Raw genomic sequence first — 20938 nt, forward strand, 5'->3', positions numbered from 1 at the left:
ACAGTAATAGCAGGCACTGCTGTTTGTCAAGCATTCGCTCTGGTGGTTCGAGTGCTCTGCCTCCCTCATCTTGTTTCCTGTGTGTATGTCTTGTTCTGAGACCAGGGAGCAGGGCTGCCAGTTGGGAAGAGTAAGGTGAGCTCCAGACACAGCCCTTGGTCACAGCTGTGGCTTAACACTTCCTACAGAAGCCCTAAGCTGTAGGGAGGATGCCAAGGACGGCTCAGGCAAGCAGGTACTGTCCTCCTCAGCACATGGCATTCATCCTTGTGGTTGCCAGAGTGGCTGCTGCGGGTTGAGACCCCAATTCTGAGTAACACAGCAGGGACAGTTCCTCCGACTCAGTAGAGTAAGATGTTTTTACACTCAACTTGCATCTCGCTGGTCAGAACTCTGTCCCGTGCTCACTTAGCTGCAAACTGGGCAGAAGCTCCAATGAGGCACGCTGCCATCCCTCAAGAAATCAAGAGTTCTGTTGGGGAAAAAGGGGGAGCTCCATCAGCCTCTACATCAGCAACTCTATGTTCAGTTTCCTTTTGCAATAGTGTCTCCTTTTTCGGCTTCAGCCCTTTAAATTTACGTTTGTTTCTGGGGACAGGAGCTCCTACCCCCCAGGGACAGGCGGATCTCCACCTGAGTCACAGCACTAGACAGCACACCTGCCATGGACCTCGAGGTCTTAGCTCCCCCACACACACACTCTGGCACCTCTTGCCCAGGTGGCACCATGAGCTCCAGGGACCTTTCCTCTCATCCCCATTTCCGCAGTTCCTCTTCCTGTGGATTCTTCTAGGCGTAGAGGCCCTGGCTCACGGCTTCCTCTTGCTTCTGCTATTTCCAACTCAACTAATGTTTCTGCTGCCCCCCAAAAGACGTGGCCTCAGTGGCCACCCGTATCAGACCACTGCAGTGCGGCAGGGTCTTGCACCAGGTATCTATGAGGCTTGGGACATATTGTACGGCCACTTTCTTGCATGGAAGCCTGCCAGAGCTGTAGAGAGTGCTCGGCGGACCCAGCATCACCCCCCCCCCCCCCCAGTGTGTGACCTCAGAGTTTGGGATGTACCAGGTTGCATAGCTCTCGTGGTGCCACGTGCTTGGGAATCCATGGGAGCTGTGCTCCCAGAAACCCCCTTCCCTTCAAGTTGAGCATCATGATAGTACTTCGGCTGTTTGAGACTCCTTGAGATGGTGGTGGGCTTCCAGTTATCTGGCTGTGAGAGAGCCAAGTTTATGCCTGGGCCACTGTATTACCAAGCCTGGGCAACAGTGGAGAGAGTGTGTGCTCTGAAAATATGGAGAAGAGGACCTGGCTGGATGGCTGGTACCTGAGAGGCAGGCCTTGCCTTTAGTAAAGAAAGTGCTGTTGGCCACAGCTCAGTCCCAGGCTCCCAAGAGATGAGGGGCAGGGTGGGAATGTGTGCGCGCTTAACTTTGAAGCAGCGACTCACTGGAGAGCCCTTTTGTTGCTGTTGTTACAGCTGCTGCTACTGCTGTTCAACAGCTTTGCATCCTGAGGTGCGAGGCTGGCTTTGCAGGGTGGGGGTGGGCGGGGGCCCACGGGACTTGAGAGCTTACATTCAGCAGGCAGTGGAGGGGAGCTGGGTGAATAAGGCTCCTCTGTGCTGTATTATGTATTGGCTGTAGTTTGTTTGGGTGATTCCCGTACAGACACAGAGATCACAACCAGGCCCGTAAGAGTCAGAACCAACGTAGGCAAGGAGGGCCTGGCTGGCACTGGATCATCACCAGCCAGTCCAGGAGAACTTACGCTGCAAAAGAAGCAGTGTGATGTTGGTCACATGCCACTTGCTGGATTCCCCTTGATTTGGATGCTGAGGTGACTTCACCAGGCACAGGCTCCGGGCAGACACGCGTCTTGTCCTCTTGGGTCTGTGCCCTCCGCTGACAAGCAGCCGTGGTCAGGGTGCCACCGTGCAGCTGTCCTGGCTGGTGCCAAGCCCCAAGCCAGCGTACACTGCTGCTGTTGCCAAGTTGCCGGTTTATTGGAGCAGCCCACGTGGGGGCTATAATAGTTTGAGCAGAAAATAACTGGATGACTCTGCCTTCCTGCCAGGATCCATGCTGCACGCTCCTGTCATTTCAGGACTCCTCCTGCAGCCTTTACACTGGCATAGGAAAGCTGCACAGTTTACCTCTTGCACGGGAGAAATGCTGTAAAGTTGCATAGGCTAGCTTGCTCTCTGACTTCCGGTAAAGTTGTTCCCAGAAGAAACCTTGAACTGGATTATGTCACATTTGCACGTTGAAGCAGTGAGGAAAGCCAGGTTGCGGAGAAGAGCTAAGCCAGTTTTGTCAACTGTTTAGCACTCGTTCACTTTGGGGTAGGGCTCTCCTTCAACGCCTTCCCAGGTGCACAGGAACAGGAATGGTGCAGTCTGTTGGGCCTTAGAGGAGTGGACCCACCGTGCGAATGAAAGATTCCAGGGACCTAACCTCACCCAGGCTGAGAAAGAAGCTGGCAGTGTGAGGAGCTGTGCAGGAGAGCTCTCCACCACTTGGTGGGAACCCACAGGGGAGCTTCCTGGCTGCAGCACCGGCCTACCCCAGGCTTGCCTGACCAGCACCTGTGCAAACCAGACTATGAGCAAATCCTGCTCGCCTATGTCTTGGAGCTCAGCCCGTGACTCTGGGCTCAAGGCTCCATTTTACAGAGAAAACATGTCTGTGACGTGAGTCCTCCCTTCCACGCACGTGCCTGCAACACATCTTGCATCCTTCTCTGATAGGGCAAAACCATTTGTCTCTCCATCCTCACATGCCAGAGGCAGCGTACAGCCGGCTGCCAACCAGCTCTCCTCCTGATCATCCTCTACATAGCCTTTCCATAACTTGCCAAAACGTGCTGCAGTCTAATGACGCCCCTCCTCTGTTTGGAAGTGTCAGTGCTTCTTCGCTGCCTACGGAAGCTAGAAGAGGGTGGGAGAACTTCCTTTCCTTTGTGGCCCCCACTGCCTCTCCGAGTCTGTTCCACTCTGTTCTGCCCACAGCTCCAAACACAGGAACTCAGCAAACATTTAGAGATGCAATGAATGAATATACAATCCGGGAGTCTATTCTGTGGTGGGGTTCATTTTGTAGTTACGGAACCATCATACTATTATGTCTCTGGGAGATTGATCACCGATGGTCTTGTTACAGTTTTTCTTGATGGAAGCTTATCGCACAGAGTTGGGAAACCTGCCTTACTTCATTAAAAAAAAATGGGGGGGGGACAAAGTTTATAAAATATATAGAGGAAATTGCAACTCCAGTAACATTTTGATCTTTCATTTTGAATACGTGGCTCCGATAATGCCTACCAAAATGATTTCAATGATTTGTTCTTTTTTTAGCCAGCCCAGCTCTCCAGTCAAATTTAAAAAGGCTTGGAAGAACATGTGATTTTTAAAATATCCTGGAGTATTTTTCCAGGCCTGGGCAACTCGTGGGTCAATGCACAGCTATTTCTGTGTGCAAGTGAGGTGGGGGGGTGCCTGGTCTTTGCACTGAAGGCTGGGTGCTGGATGTTTGCACTGAGCCACAGGGTGAAGCTTGTGGCAGAGCTGGGCTTCCCTGCAGAGCTGCTTCTGTTTGCAGATCCACCTGTGTTTGCGTGCCTCTACCTGCCATAGGCAGGTGTTTTTGGTTCCCCTTCCCCCCCAAATTCTGGTCCCTTTAAATGGTGAGACCCTTGATTCTCATGCAGAAGTGCCCCCCCATATGTATAAGCAGGGTAGATGTTAGGGGAGTGTAGGCTATATACTATGATGAGGTAGCTTGGAAATATACCATCTCTGTCTTCTTTAGGCAGAAATAAATTCCAGTTGATTTGAAAGCCTGCTCATTTTCAAGGCTGAGAGCGGGGGAGGAGTGCACCAGTAGCCTGGGATTGCATTCCCAGTTTAGCTCTGCCACTCTGCCTTGATCTTCTGGGCCAAACCTTTCCCCAGAGGCACAGCACCTTTCAAGCAGGGAGGCGGGTTTTTAGTTCCTGCCCCTGCAGGCTTCCTCCCCCACTTCTACTCCACCCAGCCCTATTCCCTGGAAGCTGACCAGTAGGAACCAAGTGAATGGGCTTCCTTGCTTTCTGGCTCACTATTGTGTTGTTTGCCTGGGGGGGGGGGGCGGGCAGGGGCGGACATCAACAGGAGTTTGGAAGAGGTGTTCTGTTCTCCTGGCTCCACCCTTGGCATCACTGAAGGCTTGGCCTCAAGCAAACGGCCCTTTCTTCACTCATCCCTTTCTCAGGGTCTCCCTCACCCTTTTGGTTTAAAGAGTTGGAAGTGTGCTACTAACCATGGCCCCAGACCATTGCACTTTAGACCCCACTATTAATGGTCTCCTTATTAAAAGCTCCTCCAATTACCCATTTTGAGAGGACCATCTGTTTCCTGCCAGAACCCTGGCAGATAAGATTCCTAAAATCTTTCCAGCTCCAAATAAAGATGACTGTGGGCAGGGAGGAGCTGGCCCTTAGGGAGATGGGGGGGCGGGGGGGCTCCCTGGATGGTTCAGCAGGATCCTGGAAGGGAAGGGCTGAGAGAAGTGCCACTTCTAGATCACACAGTCCCTGGGCAGGATTTGCCAGTGCCCCTGAAGGCACAAACCTTAGACCCCTGGTTCCATAGCCTGCTAAGAAGATGTACTGTCCAATGTGGTGAAGAGAAAAGGGTAGGGCACAGTTGGCCTAACCGAGGCTGGACTGTCCCTCCTACTATGTCCTGCCTTTGTGGCTTTGGGCCCTCACCCTCTTCTATCCTAAGCAAAAGCCAACGGCACCCACTCTGGTCTACATACAATACTTATGACTGACAAATGGCAGAGTCTGTGACTGCTTGGTTCAGTGCAAAACTAAGCAAGAGTTCCAGTCCAGATCGGTGTTTGCTGCAATTGGGGGAAGGGGCGGAGGTCACACACCAGGCCATTGAGCCTCCTGTGGCTGTTATCCCTCCTCCTGTGCCCCCCCCTTTTCCCCCCACACACAAGCCTGCTCCCTTTCCCTCTGGCTTGGAATATATGCACTTTGCTGTGATCTCCATGGCTCTCGGGGTGTCAGCTTGAAGATCAAAGCCTGACCTCAGAGATACCAGGTTACAACCAGCAGCATCCCTGGAATTTGCATTCTGACCCTGAAGGTCTTGGGTGACCCTTTCCAGCTTTTCTAAAAGCAGCTATTTCAAAATAGGTCTAAGGGGACAGGAAGGAAAAGTAGAGATGTTTTTAAACTTACAGGTACCTAGTTAGTAAGAGCGCCTTCTTGACATGCAAGAACCGTACGTTCTTAAAGACTCCCTGCAAATAGTGAAGTTTTATCACAGCGCTACTTATGCGAGCGCACGTGCATGATGTGTGGAGGGGGCGTGGAGTTGGAGGAGAAGGAGGAAGGAGTGATAAGTTGGGAGGGAAGAGCCACCACAAGCTATGTCCACCGTGGTGTGTTTGCTGCCTGGATTCGGCTGACGTGCATGGGGCAGCGCGGGGCAACCTTCGGGATGGAGTGCTTTGTGGGGAAAGTAAGGATTAGAGGCACAGACTGATGATTCTTTCACAAATTATAAATAGATGTCATGGCAACACACGGTGTATTCCGGTAAACATTGAGACACACTTGGAAGCAGGTACTACGGCTTGGAAGCAGGTACTACGGCGCGGTGTCCTAAGCCATCGCTGCCACAGCAGCAGTTCATGTCAGCGCGCCATCAGAGTTCCCAGCCGCTCTGCCTCTCATGTATCCCTGATGAGGTCCCTGCTGAGGGATGGCAGCAGAAGGTGGCCCAATGGCCTGGGCCCCTGGATGGAGCTCTGGGCTCCAGGTTTGGTCTTGGTCCAGCCCTCACTGTTAAAACCTTTGGAAAGTAATTAGCAGGTGGAACATCAGTTGCTCTCTTTGCTTCCCCTGGCCCTCTCTCCCCTTTCTCTCTGTCTCTGTGGTTCTGCCTTTCAAATAAATAATCTTTACAAACAAACAAACAAAAAGATGCACTTGAGGCACGTTTGGAGGTTTGCCTATGAGATGAAGGAAGGAAGGTGTGCGGCAGGGATAAAGGGAAATAAAAGCTTAGAGATAAGCAGGGCTTCTGCCCAGTCAGGAACCATTGCATACGGTGAGCGCAGCCCTCTCTCCAGAGGGGCAAAACAAACAAGGCCCTCAGTTGTTCCTTGTAAAACTCTGAAAGCTCCTACTGTGTGCTTTGCCTGGTCCTCCCCGAAACCCTCAGCACAGCAGCTACCACCACAGTGTCCTTTATGGGGTCAGGACATACAGTCCACACGTTGTGTGGAAGCCACATGAAATGGGGGATGCTGCAAGCTGCCCTTCAGGTTCCTGGAAGCTCAGTATTCAGGCGCCCCTACCAAATGGGCCCTTGGCTATCCCAGCAGGCAGGAGCATCCCGGATGTGGTCTTTTGTTAAAAAACAAACAAAACAAACAAAACAAATAACCCAAACCTACCTTGTAGAACATGCAAGCTGTGGCAAATGCATAGAGCTAGAGGCTGCATAAAGCATTTTTAAAAAACAATGCAGCCTCATTTCTCTTTTTGGTGTATTTGTTCCTCGTCTCTTTTCGTGGGTAATTGTTTTTGCATGAGCGTTGTCACGTGGCCACACGATCACAAGATACGTAAGTTATGTTTATGTCCCCATCTTAATTTTTCCTTCCTACTGTTGCAGAGAAGAGCCATCTCATTTTGCTGCATAGAACCTGTCGCCATCATTTTTAACGGCTGAGTAATATTTTATTGATCAAACACGTCAACATTATTAGCCATCACTCTTTAATGTGACATCAGCACTGCCTGAATATAGAAGACACAAACGTAAATTTAAAATATATAGATGTATCAAGTGTCTGTTGGTACAGGTTACTAAATTGCCTTCCCAAATAATAGCAGTAATTTATACTTGCACTAGCAGTTTGTTTTTATACCAATATTATAATCTTGTAAGTTCCTCTCACTGTAATAGCTATCAAATATATTGATTTCATTTTTTGCATTTCTTTGAGGTTGGACATCTTCCAAGTGTTTTAGATGTCAGTATTTCTGCTTATATTACTTCTGGGAGCTGGTAGTTCATACGCAAACTTTACCCAATGCTAATATTTAGTCTTTGTTACAATTGTTTGTCACTATCTTATTTTCTCTTAAAAAAAAGAGGGGGGGGGGTGATTATTTTGTTTATTTTAAAGGCAGAGTGGCAGGGCCTGGCATGGTAGCCAGTGGCCAAACTCTTCTCCTTGAATGCACCCGGATCCCATATGTGCCGGTTTGTATCTCAGCTGCTCCATTTCCCTTCCAGCACTTGCTTATGGCCTTTGGAAAGCAGTAAAGGACGGCCCAAGCCCTGAAAGAAGCTCCTGTCTTTAGCTCAGCTCAGCTCTGGCCATTATGGCCTCTTGGGAAGTGAACTAGTGGATGGAAGATCTTTCTGTCTCTCCTCTCTGTAAATCTGACTTTCCAAGAAAAATCAGTAAATCTTTTTTCTTTAAGAGTGACAGAAAGAGATCTCATGTGTTAGCTCAACACCCGAATACTCTCAACAACTGAAACGATGCCAGGCGAAAGCCAGGAGCCAGGAACTCAGTCTGGATCTCCCACTCCCATGATGGGAACTCAGCACCTGAGCTTCCAAGCCACCTGCTGCTTCCTGCTTCCCAGAGAGCATGTGAGGGAGAAACTCGGTTGAAAGCAGAGGTGGAATGCTGTCCCAGGGGCTCGGGTACGGAACGTGTCATCCCAGGCATCAGTTTAACACACTATGCCACAATGCCCACCCCGGTTTGCCCTTTAAACATATTGTCTCAGGTCCCTTCCTTTAAGGAAATTGGTACTGATCCATTGTGTCTACATCTGCTCTTTGTTGGCTATATAAAAATCAACCTTTTTGGCTAACTTTAAGAAAGAACATTCACAGAATGGCCTGCTAGAAACAAACACATCTGATTTGAGTTTTTTTTTTTGAAGCCGGGGTTTGGCTGCCTGCCCCTGTGGTGTCCTGGCTGAGCCAACCCCCGCCCCCCACCGCTCCACACACACTCCAGGCCTCGCTGTTTGCATCTATGCCATGGGGGTGTGGTCCGGGATGAGGAATAGACACCAGTACAGTAAGTGCCAAGGAAACCCCGTGGCGCTTCCTGCCCCCTTGCCCTCAGGAGAGAGGGCTGAGCAGGTCCTTCAGGGTTGCTCAGGAGTTGATTCAGTGCTCACCCCAAGGCCCTGAGCTGGCTCTTTCCTCCCTGCAGGGAGACTGGGGCTGGCAGCAGTCTTACTTCTTGCCAGTAGCTGTGAACAGTGGGGCTGTTGTTCTGGTAACCAGCTCTCTGTTTTTTCGTGGTGTGGTGATGTTCCTTCAAACCAGCAGCAGGAGAGAAAGAGCCCGGTGGATGGGCCAGCTGAGTTCCCTCCCCCTCCTGCAAGCAAGGCTGTGGGTGACCCTGTAACCCCCAGGGACCCTGGTGGGACTAATGTGACCTTGGGACCCACGACTCCTGCTCCCACACAAGGGAGGTCCTGGAATTGATAAATCCACCAGTTCTTGGTAAATGCAGGACCCCGGTGCCTGGGCACCAACCATCATGGATTTTTGAACATTAAACTCTGATTTCTTACAAAGTGAATGTGTCATACCTTCTGTTCTCGGAAGAGGAATGCAGATGTGAGCACTGGAGACAGGTTGCTCGGACTCACATTCCTGGTGCCTCTTAGCTAACTGGCTCTGACTTTGGTCTGCTCATCGGTAATACGGGGGCGAGGAGGAGGTGATGAGAGTAGCAGCTGCCTCCTAGGGCAGTGCTAAGGAGAGATGAGATCATGTGAGCCAAGTATTACCGGAGTTTCAGACACATAGCCCTACAGTGGCGTGAAGAGTTTACTTGAAGAAGTTCCACTGAGTCCGTAATTCTCAGAGGTCAGACTGTGTTCTTGCGGTGACACATGGAGCGTTTCATTATCAAGGTCATTTGGTGAACTGGGTCGGCTCCTTAGACTAGGTAGAGAGCACAAATTAATGAAGATTCACTTCATGAGGAATGGCCATTTGGTGCAGCTGTTTGGAGATACCATTTGGGACCATGTGCCATATTTTTTTTAAAGATTTATTTTTATTATTATTTTTTTTTATTGGAAAGGCAGATATACAGAGAGGAGAGACAGAGAGGAAGATCCTCCGTCCGATGATTCACTCCCCAAGTGAGCACAACGGCTGATGCTATGCCAGTCCGAAGCCAGGAGCTTCTTCCGGGTCTCCCACGCGGGTGCAGGGTCCCAAAGCTTTGGGCCGCCCTCGACTGCTTTCCCAGGCCATAGGCAGAGAGCTGGATGGGAAGCGGGGCTGCCAGGATAGAACCGGCGCCCATATGGGATCCCGGGCATGCAAGGAGAGGACCTTAACCACTGCGCCACCGCGCCAGGGCCCCATGTGCCATATTTTTGCCATGGTTTTTAAGGTTTATCTCTTTTTATTTGAAAGAATTAAAGAGAGAAGGAGAGAGAGATTGTAAATGCCAAATGCCTGTAGCAGCTGGAGTTGAGCTCATCCTAAGCCCGGAGCTTTTTCCAGGTCTCCCACGTGGGTGCAGAAGCCAAAGCATTTGAGCCATCCTTCACTGCTTCCCCAGGCCACAAGCAATGAGCTGGATGGAAAGTGGAGCAGCCTGGACTAGAACCAGCACCCATATGGACATCCCATATTGAAGTGTCCCTTGGGTTCAGGTCCAAGCCCCTGCCTTCAGTCCCAGTTTCCTGGAGTGCTGGCTCAAATACTTAGGTCCCCACCACCCACGCAGGAGGCCCAAATTGAGTTTCTGACTCGTTGGTTTGGCCTGGCACCAACCACTGCTGTTGCAGGCAAGTACATGAAAGGAAAAAAAATTTACAAGACTGTACGAGATGTGTTTCTGTAATTCATAAAATATTGTAACATAAATATTTTCTTTTTATCGGCCTGGGTCTTTGAAATGTGGAGCATAGCCTCATGAAGAGAAGTTGGCTTGCTGCTTGCTGGAATAAGTGCTCCTTTGTAGCTGGGAACCACACAGTCTGAGTGACTCCGTGCCACCCAGTGGGGGCTGGGGGCTGGTGGTAGGAGGTGTGAGTGAACTCACCACGCATGAATGTGGTCCCTGCCGCCAGGGGCAGTGAGGGGATAGGTCACCGCTCTCCATCCAGCTCTGAAGGTTTCAACGTTGAGGTGGCCACAGCTGCCCTGGCCGGGTGGCTGCAAGCAACCCAACTAGAACGAGTTGACTTCTAGAATCCTTCATGGGTGCTCTGCTAAGCAGATGTAGGGCTTCGCTGCAGCCACTCAGCGCCCTCCCCTCTTCCAATCTGATTCTCAATGGAGAGCAACTTGGTGTGTTGCTGTCCTCAGGAAGTCAAAGCTCAGGGTGAGCCGGTGCATGTGGTTCATGGAAATGACCTGGCCTGCTTCCCCGGGGCATGGGCAAGGAGCGCTACTAACTTGAACGAACCACTTGCAGCTCATCTGGAGCCTAGAAGCTGAATGAAAACTGCAGAGTGGTGTCATCCTTTGTATTATCCAGCAAGAAATGGCAGAGGACCCCAAGCAGGGCAGTGAGATCTGGGAGAGAAGCTCCTTGCAGGAAGAACTGGGTAACCGGAGCAGGGATGGCTGAGGGCGAGGAAAGACACCTGCTTTGTCCCTTGTGCATATCAGACACCTGCACACCTATGAGAATCGCCTCCAGGAAACTACCTGGATTTTGTGGGAGAAACATGTTTGTTTTTCACATGTTGGTAGATTTCTAGGACAGCTTTCCGATTCTCTTAGTGGGAAAGGCAGGATAGAGGCAGGGAGTGCCAACAGACATTCTGATAGGCACACAAGTTCAAAACTGTCACCAGGGAAACCTTTTTAGTTAATTACAGTTTAGCATATTCTGTGACTTTGCTCTTTTTTTTTTTTTTTTTTTTTTGGTAAAAATGTATGTATTCATTTGAAAGGCAGAGAGAGGGAGACAGAGAGAGAACACATCCTCCATCTGCTGGCTCACATCCCAAATGCCTGCGCAACGGCAGGCCTCCCCATACGGGTGACAGGTACACAACACAGGCCATCATCTACTGCCTCCCAAATGATGCATTAGCAGGAAGCTAGGCCAGAAACAAAAGGTAGGGCCTGGCACGGTAGGCTAGTGGCCAAAGTCCTCGCCTGGCATGCACTGGATCCCATACGGGTGCTGGTTTGTATCCCAGCTCCTCCACTTTCCTTCTGGCTCCCTGCTTGCAGTCTGGGAAAGCAGTGGAGGATGACCCAAAGCCTTGAGACCCTGCACCCATGTGGAGGACCTGGAGGAAGCTCCTGGCTGCTGGCTTCGGATCGGCTCATCTCTGGCCATTGCAGCCACTTGGGGAATGAACCAGTGGATGGAAGGTTTTTCTCTCTGTCTCTCCTCCTCTCTGTAAATCTGACTTTCCAATAAAAAATAAATACATTTTTAACAAATAAATGAAAGAAACATAAAGGTAGCCAGGACTCTAACTGGCACTCTGATACGGGCCAAATGGTACCTTGTTGTGCCACAATGTCAACCCCCATCTATGACTTTAATTATAGTGTATTTGGAGAGATTAAAGACAGGATCCTAACGTCCTGTCATAACCCTCACGGTGGTATAAGAGTAGGCGGTGTGCCTCTCGCTGCATTCAGCGCTGGCCACCGCTCCCTTCTAGACCTGAGCGTTCTGGTGCTGAGATTTGCCACCTCTCTCGTGCCCATTGTTGCTTTTTGGTGAAATGGACAGAATAGCTCCTTGAATGTAGAGTAAGTCTGATGACTTATCTGTTCAGTTCCTTGTTCAGCACCAAGATCCTGTGCCTGGGTGAGGGTGGGGACACAGCACAGGGAGGACTCAGAGACAGAACAAGGACTCAGCCCTTCCTGAGGAGCCCTCAGCCCAGTGGCAGGAAAGACAGAGGGATCTGCAGGGTGTGCACAGAAAGCATACACTATAAAAAGCTATGCGTGGATTTCAGTTTCTTTTTTTCTATCACCATCAACTCATACTGACTTGCTGTACCGTCTGCAAACAGGATTGGGTTTGAGACACTGAGAAGGAGAAGACATAGGGCTGGCACGAACTCCTGTCAAGAGCAACCTGTATTCTTCTAAAATGGAAACAGACACATCCAATGGATAGTGATGGCTGGAAGAATGGCGAAACTTATGCTTTCTGAAACATTTATGTACCAAAGAAATGAGCAGTTTGCAATTGGATAACTCATTTTAAGAAGGGATGTTGAAAGTGAAGCTTACACTGGCAGGCCATCCACATCAATTTGTGATGAAAACATCTTGCTCTTATCTGAGTGGGTTAGGAACAGGGATTAGCAGCAGAAATACCGGCCCATGCCATTGACATCTCGGTTGATTCAGCTTCCAACATCTGGCTGTTAATTTTTAATTTAAACCTGCTGTTTGATTGATGCCAAAACTCTTGCACCACTAAGAGTAGAGCTTTAAGAAAAAAAAGAGATGAAAGATGTAGTTTTATTGGAAAGTCAGAACTATGAAAAGAAGGGGGTGGGGGGAGACCTCTCATCCCCTGATTCCATGGTCAGACTAAGGGCTGGAGCCAGAAGTTTCTTCCAGATCGCCCACAGGAGTGGCAGCGGCCCACGCACGTTCCCAGGCGCATTAAAAGGGAGCTGGCTCAGAAGTGGAGTCGCTGAGGCGTGGACCTGTGCCCGTACGCGATAGCTGGCATCACAGGTGCCAGCTTCACCTGCCTTACCCAATGCTGGCCCTAAGAAGGGAGCTTTCAATGGAAATTCTGAAGCACTTCTTCAACTAATAGTCAACAGGAGATGAGATGCAGTTCTTTCAGCACAGTTGAAGCAATGGCTACTAAGAGGTGGGCATGGGCTGGGTGGAACAGAAGCAGGTGGTGAAGAGCAAAGCTCAGTGGGCTAAGCCACACATCAGACCGTCTCAGTTCCAAACCCAGACTGTTCTCAGTCCCAGCTACCCCACTTTTAAGCTCTCTGTCTCTCTCTCTCTCTGTGTCACTCAGCCCTTTAGATAAACAAAAAATCTTTTTTTTTTTTAAAGAGGAGCAAAGGCCATGGCAACAAACTTGCGGGGATGCATAAGGCCCTGTGAATTTGGGGCTCTGAGGACAGCCAGAGAAAGGAGACATCTGTTTCTTATGAGAATGTATTAAGAAAATTAGGCAAGACTTCAGCAGAAAAATTCCCTGGAAAGTTCACCAGAAACTTCTTCGGACAGTGCTGCCGCTCATTGCTCGCATCGGACAAGGGCAGTTTCGTGTGAGTTTCGCTGAGAAATATTAGGCATCTGCTTTAAAGCCCCAGTTGGGCTCCTTTCTGACTTTCTCATCAGGAAGTCTTGAAAGGACACTCATTTTTCTTCATTGAATTAAGATAGAACTTAGCAGGACATGGATAATCTTGCTGATGTAAAGTGAATTCTCCCACCTCCCCTCCCCTGGTTCACATAGAAATGAAAAGTGAGGAAACATTTGTATATCCTCTTAAATATGGATGACACATTTTGTGCCCTAAATGTAAGATGCTTTCCTTGTAATTGCTTACTGCTGATAAGTTGTCTGAAGTTATATCCCGATATAGATGAATACGTTGAAACCTCCATTGGGCTGATGTCATCACCTTGAAAACGTAGCTTTATGCCACATGCCAGAATACGTTTTACTGCTAAACTTTCTTCAGTGAATGTTTTCATTTAGGACTCGGTGTCACTCAGCCATCCCATATTTAGTTAGTACTTTCAGAGTGGTGTGAGGGTGGCAGAAGACAGGGCTACCCCTCAGCCACAGACAAGCCATTAGCAAGGAGACTTTTCCTTTTTTTAAAATTCATTCAACCTTAATTGAAGTGTCTAGGCTCTGGGGATGTGGCGTTGAATAATACATGAACAAGTGAGGTCTAAACCTCATTGCTGTTGGCCTTGACAGCAGGTATTCAAGATAAGACTCAAATGAGCCCAGGGCCCTCCGCCAGAGGAGGAATTGGGGAGAAATATGGGTTGGAGTTTTCACAGAATTCGTTCTTAAAAAGTAAGGTTGGGAAGGGAATGGAGGAAGTCTTGAAGCATGGTGAGTGAAGGGAGCTGGGAGCAGAAGATATGGGCCCCGGGAGGGGGCATATGCAGACCAAGTCAGGTCTGCTTACCCGTGACTTCAGCCACCTGCAATCTGCAAGCAGTAGATGCAAAGTTTAGAAATAAGTCACCTCCCCATAACATTCATTAGACTCTATTGTTGTAACTGCTCTGTTTTGATTACTTCTGGCTGCTGTTCATCTCTTACTGTGCCTGAGCTGGTACGTCAAGTGTGATCCTGAGTCTGTATGTACAGGAGAAGGCCTGGTGTGTGTGTGAGGTCTGGGCGTGCCCTGTGTGTGAGAGGTGATCACACATTCACACATTGCGTGCTTGCTCCCCTGTGCCTGCCCCTGACCAACTCTGTGGTCCTGCAGAGCAATTCATTTTTCTGTGTCTTTCTAAGGACCTCTCAAGTCAGGGAACTGCTGAGAGCCTTGCGTGGGACAGCCCCTTCCCCTCCTGCCTGACACAGGCTGTGATGCCTCACCAAGCTTGGGCCTTTGCCAGCCTTGACAGTCGCTATGTCTGCTCAAGACAGGGGATCCTGGCCCCGTGTGAAGTACTCCTAAGCCATCTGCATTGAATGTGTTTCTTGGACCCCTGCAGCCTATACACGTGGTCTGGCTCTAAGCTTGTCAGATGAGCTGGCCTTTGTCAAGAACTCTGCTTTCCTTCTTGCCTTCCGATCACACTGCTTCTTATTGGTCAGTTTCCTTTGCAGTTCTCGTAACGCACAGGCTCCTTCAATTTAGTGTGATCACAGACTGGAACTGGGCAGAGTGAATCAAAGAGGGTCTTAAGAAAGTTCATAGAAAATGCATATTCTTGGGGGGGGGAACTATTATCAATTTCAACATTTTTTCACACCAAAGAGAAGCTTATCTTTATGATTCTATTTTCTCTAAACTGTTAAAAAATATTTCTCTGGCTCTCTTTTAGGATCACTTTGTTTTTAATTAATTTATTTACCCAAAAGGCAGTCAGAGAGCTCTTCCACCTGCTGGTTCCCTTCCTGAATGTCCAAGCTGAAGTCAGGAACCTGGAGTTCACCTCGCGTCTTCCCGGTGGGCGACAAGACCTTGAGTCTCCCGGGATGCTGCTTGGCCCGACAGTGGGTTGGAAGCAGATGTCCCAGACACTCAAGTCCCAGCACTCAGATCTGGGGTGCCATATCTTAACCACTGCACCACAAGGCCTGCTTCTCCACCGTCTTCCTGACATTGCCCCCTCTCTCACCCGCCACCGACTCTATGAGGTTGTGCTGTCTCCTTTCATGGCGGCTGTTGGGATGTCTGTGTGTTTGCATCGGTTCAGGCTTAAGCAAAGGACTTTCCGTGGAGCATGGAAAAAAGAACTGATTCATTTGCTCAGCATGCATAGGTCTTAAACACTAGGAGGAGGCATGTTCCTGCTCCCCTCTCCCAACCCTGAGCTCCCACGATGGAAGGGAAACGGGCCACATAGAGTAATGAGAGTAGAATACCAGGCCTGGCATGGTAGCATAGTGGCTAGAGTCCTTGCCCTCCATGCACCAGGATCCCATATGGGCACCGATTCATGTCCTGACTGCTCCAGTTCCCATCCAGCTCCCTGCTTGTAGCTTGGAAAAACAGTAGAGAACAGCCAAAACCTTGGGACCCTACACCCGCGTGGGAGACCCGGAGGAGGCTTCTGGCTCCTGGCTTCAGATCGGCGTAGCTCCGGCTATTGTGGCCACTTGCGGAGTGAAGCAGCCGACAGAAGATCTTCTTTGTCTCTCCTTCTCTCTATGAACATCTGACTTTGCAATAAAAATAAATACATTTTTTAAAAAGGGAGTGGAATACCAAGGGGCACATGGGGGTAGCAGGGGCCTTTGACAAGCAGCCTTTGTGGTAATAGAGTTGTTTATTATTTAAAAAAAAAAAAGACTACATGTAATACAAGTAATAGATTCAGTGTGCTATTGGCAGTTTTCGGTTGGCTCTGAAATCCCGCATGGGCTGGGTGGGTCCAGAGCAGTTCTTCCTGCCATGCACACATGTTGTACTCACACACACGTGCACACACTCAGCTGCTCTGCCCAGCTTTCAATGTTTTATCGCAGGGTTTTTTGTTGTTTTTTTTTTTAAATATTTATTTATAAAGCAGAGTTACAGGGTCCAGCGCGATAGCATAGTGGTTAAAGTCCTCACCTTGCATGCCCAGGATCCTATATGGTTGCCAGTTCTAATCCGGGAGGCCCTGCTTCCCATCCAGCTCCATGCTTGTGTCCTGGGAAAGCAGTTGAGGATGGCCTAAAGCCTTGGGACCCTGCACCCGCGTGGGAGACCCTGAAGAGCTCCTGGCTCCTGGCTCCTGGCTTCAGATTGGCTCAGCTCCAGCCATTGCAGCCACTTGGGGAGTGAATCATCGGACGGAAGATCTTCCTCTATGTCTCTCCTCCTCTCTGTATATCCACCTTTCAATAAAAAAAAAAAAAATTAATTAAAAAAAAAGTAGAGTTACAGAGGGAGAGGGAAAGACACAGAGATCTTTCACATGCTGGTTTCACTCCCCAGATGGCCACCATGGCCAGGACTGGGCAAAGTTGGAGTCAGGAAGTAGCCACATCTTCCAGGTCTCCCTCTTGGATGCAGGGGCCCAAGCATTCAGGCAGTCCTCCACTGCTTTCCCAGGTGTATTAACAAGGAGCCGGATCCTGGAGCAGCCAGGATTCAAACCTGTGCCCATATTTGACGCCAGTGCAGCAGGAGGCAGCTGAACCCACTGTGCCACAGCACCAACCCCAATGATAGGGTGTTTTTTTTTTTTAAGGATGTTCACTAATTTTTAAAGTTTGAAAGCTCTGCTCTTCATGATGGACTCCTAGACCCAGGAAAAGTGCTTTGAGAGTCTCATGAGTGACACATCCTTGTTTCCAAGTAGCTGTTCTGCCAAGGGGGCGCAGAGTCGGGGGTCTCTCCTTGGGAAGCACAGAACAGCTGCCTCCCTGTGGAATTTAAAGCTCTCTCTTCCCTGGGAAAACTGTTGGAACTGTGCCTTTAGTTGATAACTAGGTTGGCACTGCAGGAGGACAGCTTCTTTGAATATTTTTGCACCTCCATCTTTATTTTAAAAGTGAAGTGTGAGGCGGAAGTGGGATGGGGCAGGTGTCAGGGGCTTACTTCACAGTGGTAGGGACTTTCTGCTCCCTCGCGCAGTATTGCAGAGGTTGAGAACTTGCTGGAAGGCTGTGGTTTCTGAAGCAGGACGGCTGCTGTAGACGGCTGCTATGGGTGCCTGCAGCATGGATGGCATGGCCAAGAGGACCGTGACCCACCCTCCCTGGGGTCATTGAGTATCCATCACATCTGTTCCCAGGCCTTCTGTGGGGGCTGCAGGAGCTGTGTGTGGCTGGGCCTTGGGAGACAGACAAGGAACTTTGATTTGCAGGAGTGAGCCATGCAGTGATACCCACAGGGTAGTTGGTAAGGGGAGCTGGCTGCAGCAGCCAGGGGCAGAGAGCTCACTGGACAGAAGGTATGGAGGCATCTTATATGCCCATCGTGGTTTTCTGGGGAGTAAACTAGCAGATAGAAGATGTTTCTGTCTCTCCCTCTCTCTTTGTAACTCTGCCTTTCAACTAAATCTTTATATATAGAGGGAGAAATTTATTTTATTTTTTTGTTGAAAAGACAGAGTTATAGAGAGAAGGAGAGCAAGGGAGAGCTTCCATCTGCTGGTTCACTCCCGAAATGGCCGCAACAGCCTGAACCTAGCCAATCTTAAACTAGGAGGTTCTTCCAGGTCTCCCTCACGGGTACAGGAGCCCAAGGACTTGAGACATTCTCCACTGCATTTCCAGACCATCATCAGAGTGGAGCAGCCAGAACTCAAAACCAGGCACTATAGATGAAGACCTAACTTTACTCCACAGCACTGGACTCTCATATCTTAAAGAAAGAAAGAAAGTTAAAGAAGAAAAAAAAAAGAGAGAGAGCGAACAGGGAACTATGGAACCCCGATTCGCTCTCTTACCATCCTGGAGGTTAGAAGTCAAGTCAGTCTCCCGGCTTCACGTCAAGCTCTCGCAGGGCTGGCCCCTTCCAGGTCCTTAGCTTTGCTGCAGCCTTCAGCTTGAACCCTTCCTTGCATCCTCCACCTTCTGCCTTCCAGCTCACAGCTCAACTTAACCCATGGGTAGACCCACCTGGAGAAGATGGGATTGTCACCCTTATCTTCAGAGCCTTGCGGAAATGACAAGTCCCCTTTGCCATGGCGGTGACATCCACATGTTCTGGAAATTGGGACTTGCTGTTTGCAGGGATGTATTTTGCAGCCTACCTTGCTTAGGGCTCTGCAGCTTCCAGGTAGGGGTGTCGTGTTTTTCTCTCAAGGGTCTCAGAGGATGGCTGAGGTCTGTGGTCTTGGACAGCTGAGCCGGCCCATTGGCAGAAGTGTCAGACCATCTTCCCAGCAGGTGGAGGGTCTCCAGCTATGCACAAGGTCCTGGTGGGATGGCCCCTAGGGATGTTTGTTTCCAGGGTTGGCTTGGCCGATGCTGGAAGCGGGGTTGCGAGCTGCTGAAACTGCTTAGAAAGGACCCAGGTCTTCTCCCCACACTCCTTAACTGGTGGCCTTAGTTGTTCAGTAGCTTTGTTCCCTCTCTCAGTGGGCTGTATTTTACCTCGTCTGTGGAATATCTCTAATGAGAGTGTCAAATCATGTAGCGGTCCTGGAACAGGTGTATGGGGGAACCCAGCTCTTACTGGCGGGGGACTGTGGATGGTGAAGGGCCAGATCGCATGGCATTTTCAATATGGAAAGATCCTCCTGAAGAGTAGGTCTTATCCAAAAAATGACCTTTTGTCGGGATCGAGATGGCAAGTTCACTGTTGGCCACAGCACCCTGGAAGACTGCAGGGGGTCCCATCATGGGGCTGCAGCTCACCTGTTGAATAGCAGGTGAGTGGTTTCGGCAAAGCTCCATTGTGATTGGATCTAACTCTTCAGGCCCAGGCTGGCCTCTTCCCTAGTGAGACCCGCTTCCTACTGCACTTCTTCAACCCAAGCTGGGGCCTCTGTGTTAGCCCTGTTTGAAGGTGGTGCCCCTGGAGTTTCTGGGAGTCCCAGCAGGCTAGGAGAGGAAGAGCTAAGAGGCAGTCTTCCTCTTCCTGTGCCTGTCACAGCTACCCTGGTGCTGGTACTTTTCTTACTCACTGCTTTCTCTCCTCCGTCCTGTGGTGGCAGGCAACACGAATAGCAGGCTCAGCAGCCCAGGTTGGCTAAATGAACCCAAGGATGCTACAGATCATCTCCACCCGGGGAGATGCCCTCCCTCCCACTGACCATGTCTGCACCAGCTAACACAGGACCAAAGGATGGGAGGGACCAGTGCCTCCTGTCACAGCTGGCAGCTCCACGTTTGGCGACGGTGCAGTGAATCGCTGTGTGTGTGCCTGTCTCCTCCCACCTTCTAGGGAGTTCCCTGAGGACAAGAGCATTTCTTCGTTTGAAACTGCTTTTATGAAGCCTGGTACTATGGCATAGTACATTCAGTCTTCGCCTGTGGTTTTGGCCTGGGAACCAGTTCAAGTCCCGGCAGCTCCACTTCCATTCCAACTTCCAGCTAATGGGCTGGAAAAGCAGTGGGAGATGGCCCAATCCCTTGTGCCCTATGTGGGATACCCAGAAGAAGCTGATGAGATAACCTCTCGATGGAGCTGGTTGAAGAAAACAATCGCAGCCCCAGCCTCGCCTTCGCATGCATGCCGTGCAATCAGCTTCATGTTGCCCTTGCATCGTGAGATCTCTGCTGTGTGCTAAGGGCCGTGCCCCCGTTAGGAAGTGCTTGGTCACCTTGGGACAAATGTGTGCCCGGTTGTCTGAGGCCTCGTCTCTGCAGACTCAGCTGTGCTCCAGAACCTTCTCTGCAGGCTTCTGGTTAGAGTAAGGGGGTAGCACATCCAGCAACCCCCATACATTATTCTGACTTCGATGCCAGAGTTTTCAAGGTAACGATTACAATGCCCAGTCTGAGCCTGTATGCTCTGGACCAGCAAGATTCCAGAAGAGAAGGAGGGGATGGCCAGGAACTCCAGTTGCTCTCACCACTGCCCTGCCATCCCCCAACACCTCCTCTGGAGATTTCCCCATCTTTAGCCCAGGGAAGGAAATCAGGGTGTGGTTCTATTAGGGGAGCTAACAGGGTTCCTTTTCGCCACCAGATGAACCGTTGCTGAACAGCTTGCCCATCTTTTTTTCCTCGCAGATGTGGTATGATGAGTTAAATCAGCCTTCGTGAGCCAGTATGTGCACATGTGTTTGCACAAACCACCCCCACCCCAACACGCACACACACTGAGCCTTGATGAGAACTAGCTTTCTAGGTTGGTTCCTAGCAAGTTCTCTTGAGCACAGGCTTTGCCACCCTCGGCCTCAAATGCCCTGTGTGCACATCGGTGTGATTGCTACTACCTTCCAGACTGCAGCGAGGCCCCGGCTCTGAACCCACAGCCCAGCAGGAATATCCTGCCCGGTGGCCATCTGGCAAGCCCAGGCCGGGAGGGGCAAGATCACCCAGCATCCCTTCTGCCCCTCCCTCTCCTGGCATCCCCGTATCTATGTAACAGTGCAGCATCCTAGAACGAGCCTCAAAGAGCCACCCAGGGGCTGTAGGCAGAGGAGGACCCTCACGACACCTGTGTTTCCAGAAAGGTTGTCTGTAGCCAGCCAGTCTGTTGTGGAAGAGGGGCAGGGACATGGGCCAAGCTGTCGGCCGAACAGATGGAGAAGAGAGCCTTGGGCTCCGGTGGCTGGCTGACTGCAGGGCTTGGGGAAGGCAGCCTAGAGCGAGTCCACATTTCCGGTAT

At 50.2% G+C, this 20938-nt stretch overlaps 1 protein-coding gene across 2 annotated transcripts in view; it reads left to right on the top strand.

The window, feature by feature from the left end:
- The window catches only part of CTDSPL (CTD small phosphatase like), a 104566-nt gene that overhangs the window by 38323 nt on the left and 45305 nt on the right, over positions 1–20938 (top strand). The gene's annotated exons all lie outside the window — the stretch shown is intronic.

Source organism: Ochotona curzoniae, unplaced genomic scaffold (assembly GCF_017591425.1).
Source record: "Ochotona curzoniae isolate NIBS_2020 unplaced genomic scaffold, NIBS_Ocur_1.0 contig_1302, whole genome shotgun sequence".
Taxonomy (NCBI): Eukaryota; Metazoa; Chordata; class Mammalia; order Lagomorpha; family Ochotonidae; genus Ochotona; species Ochotona curzoniae.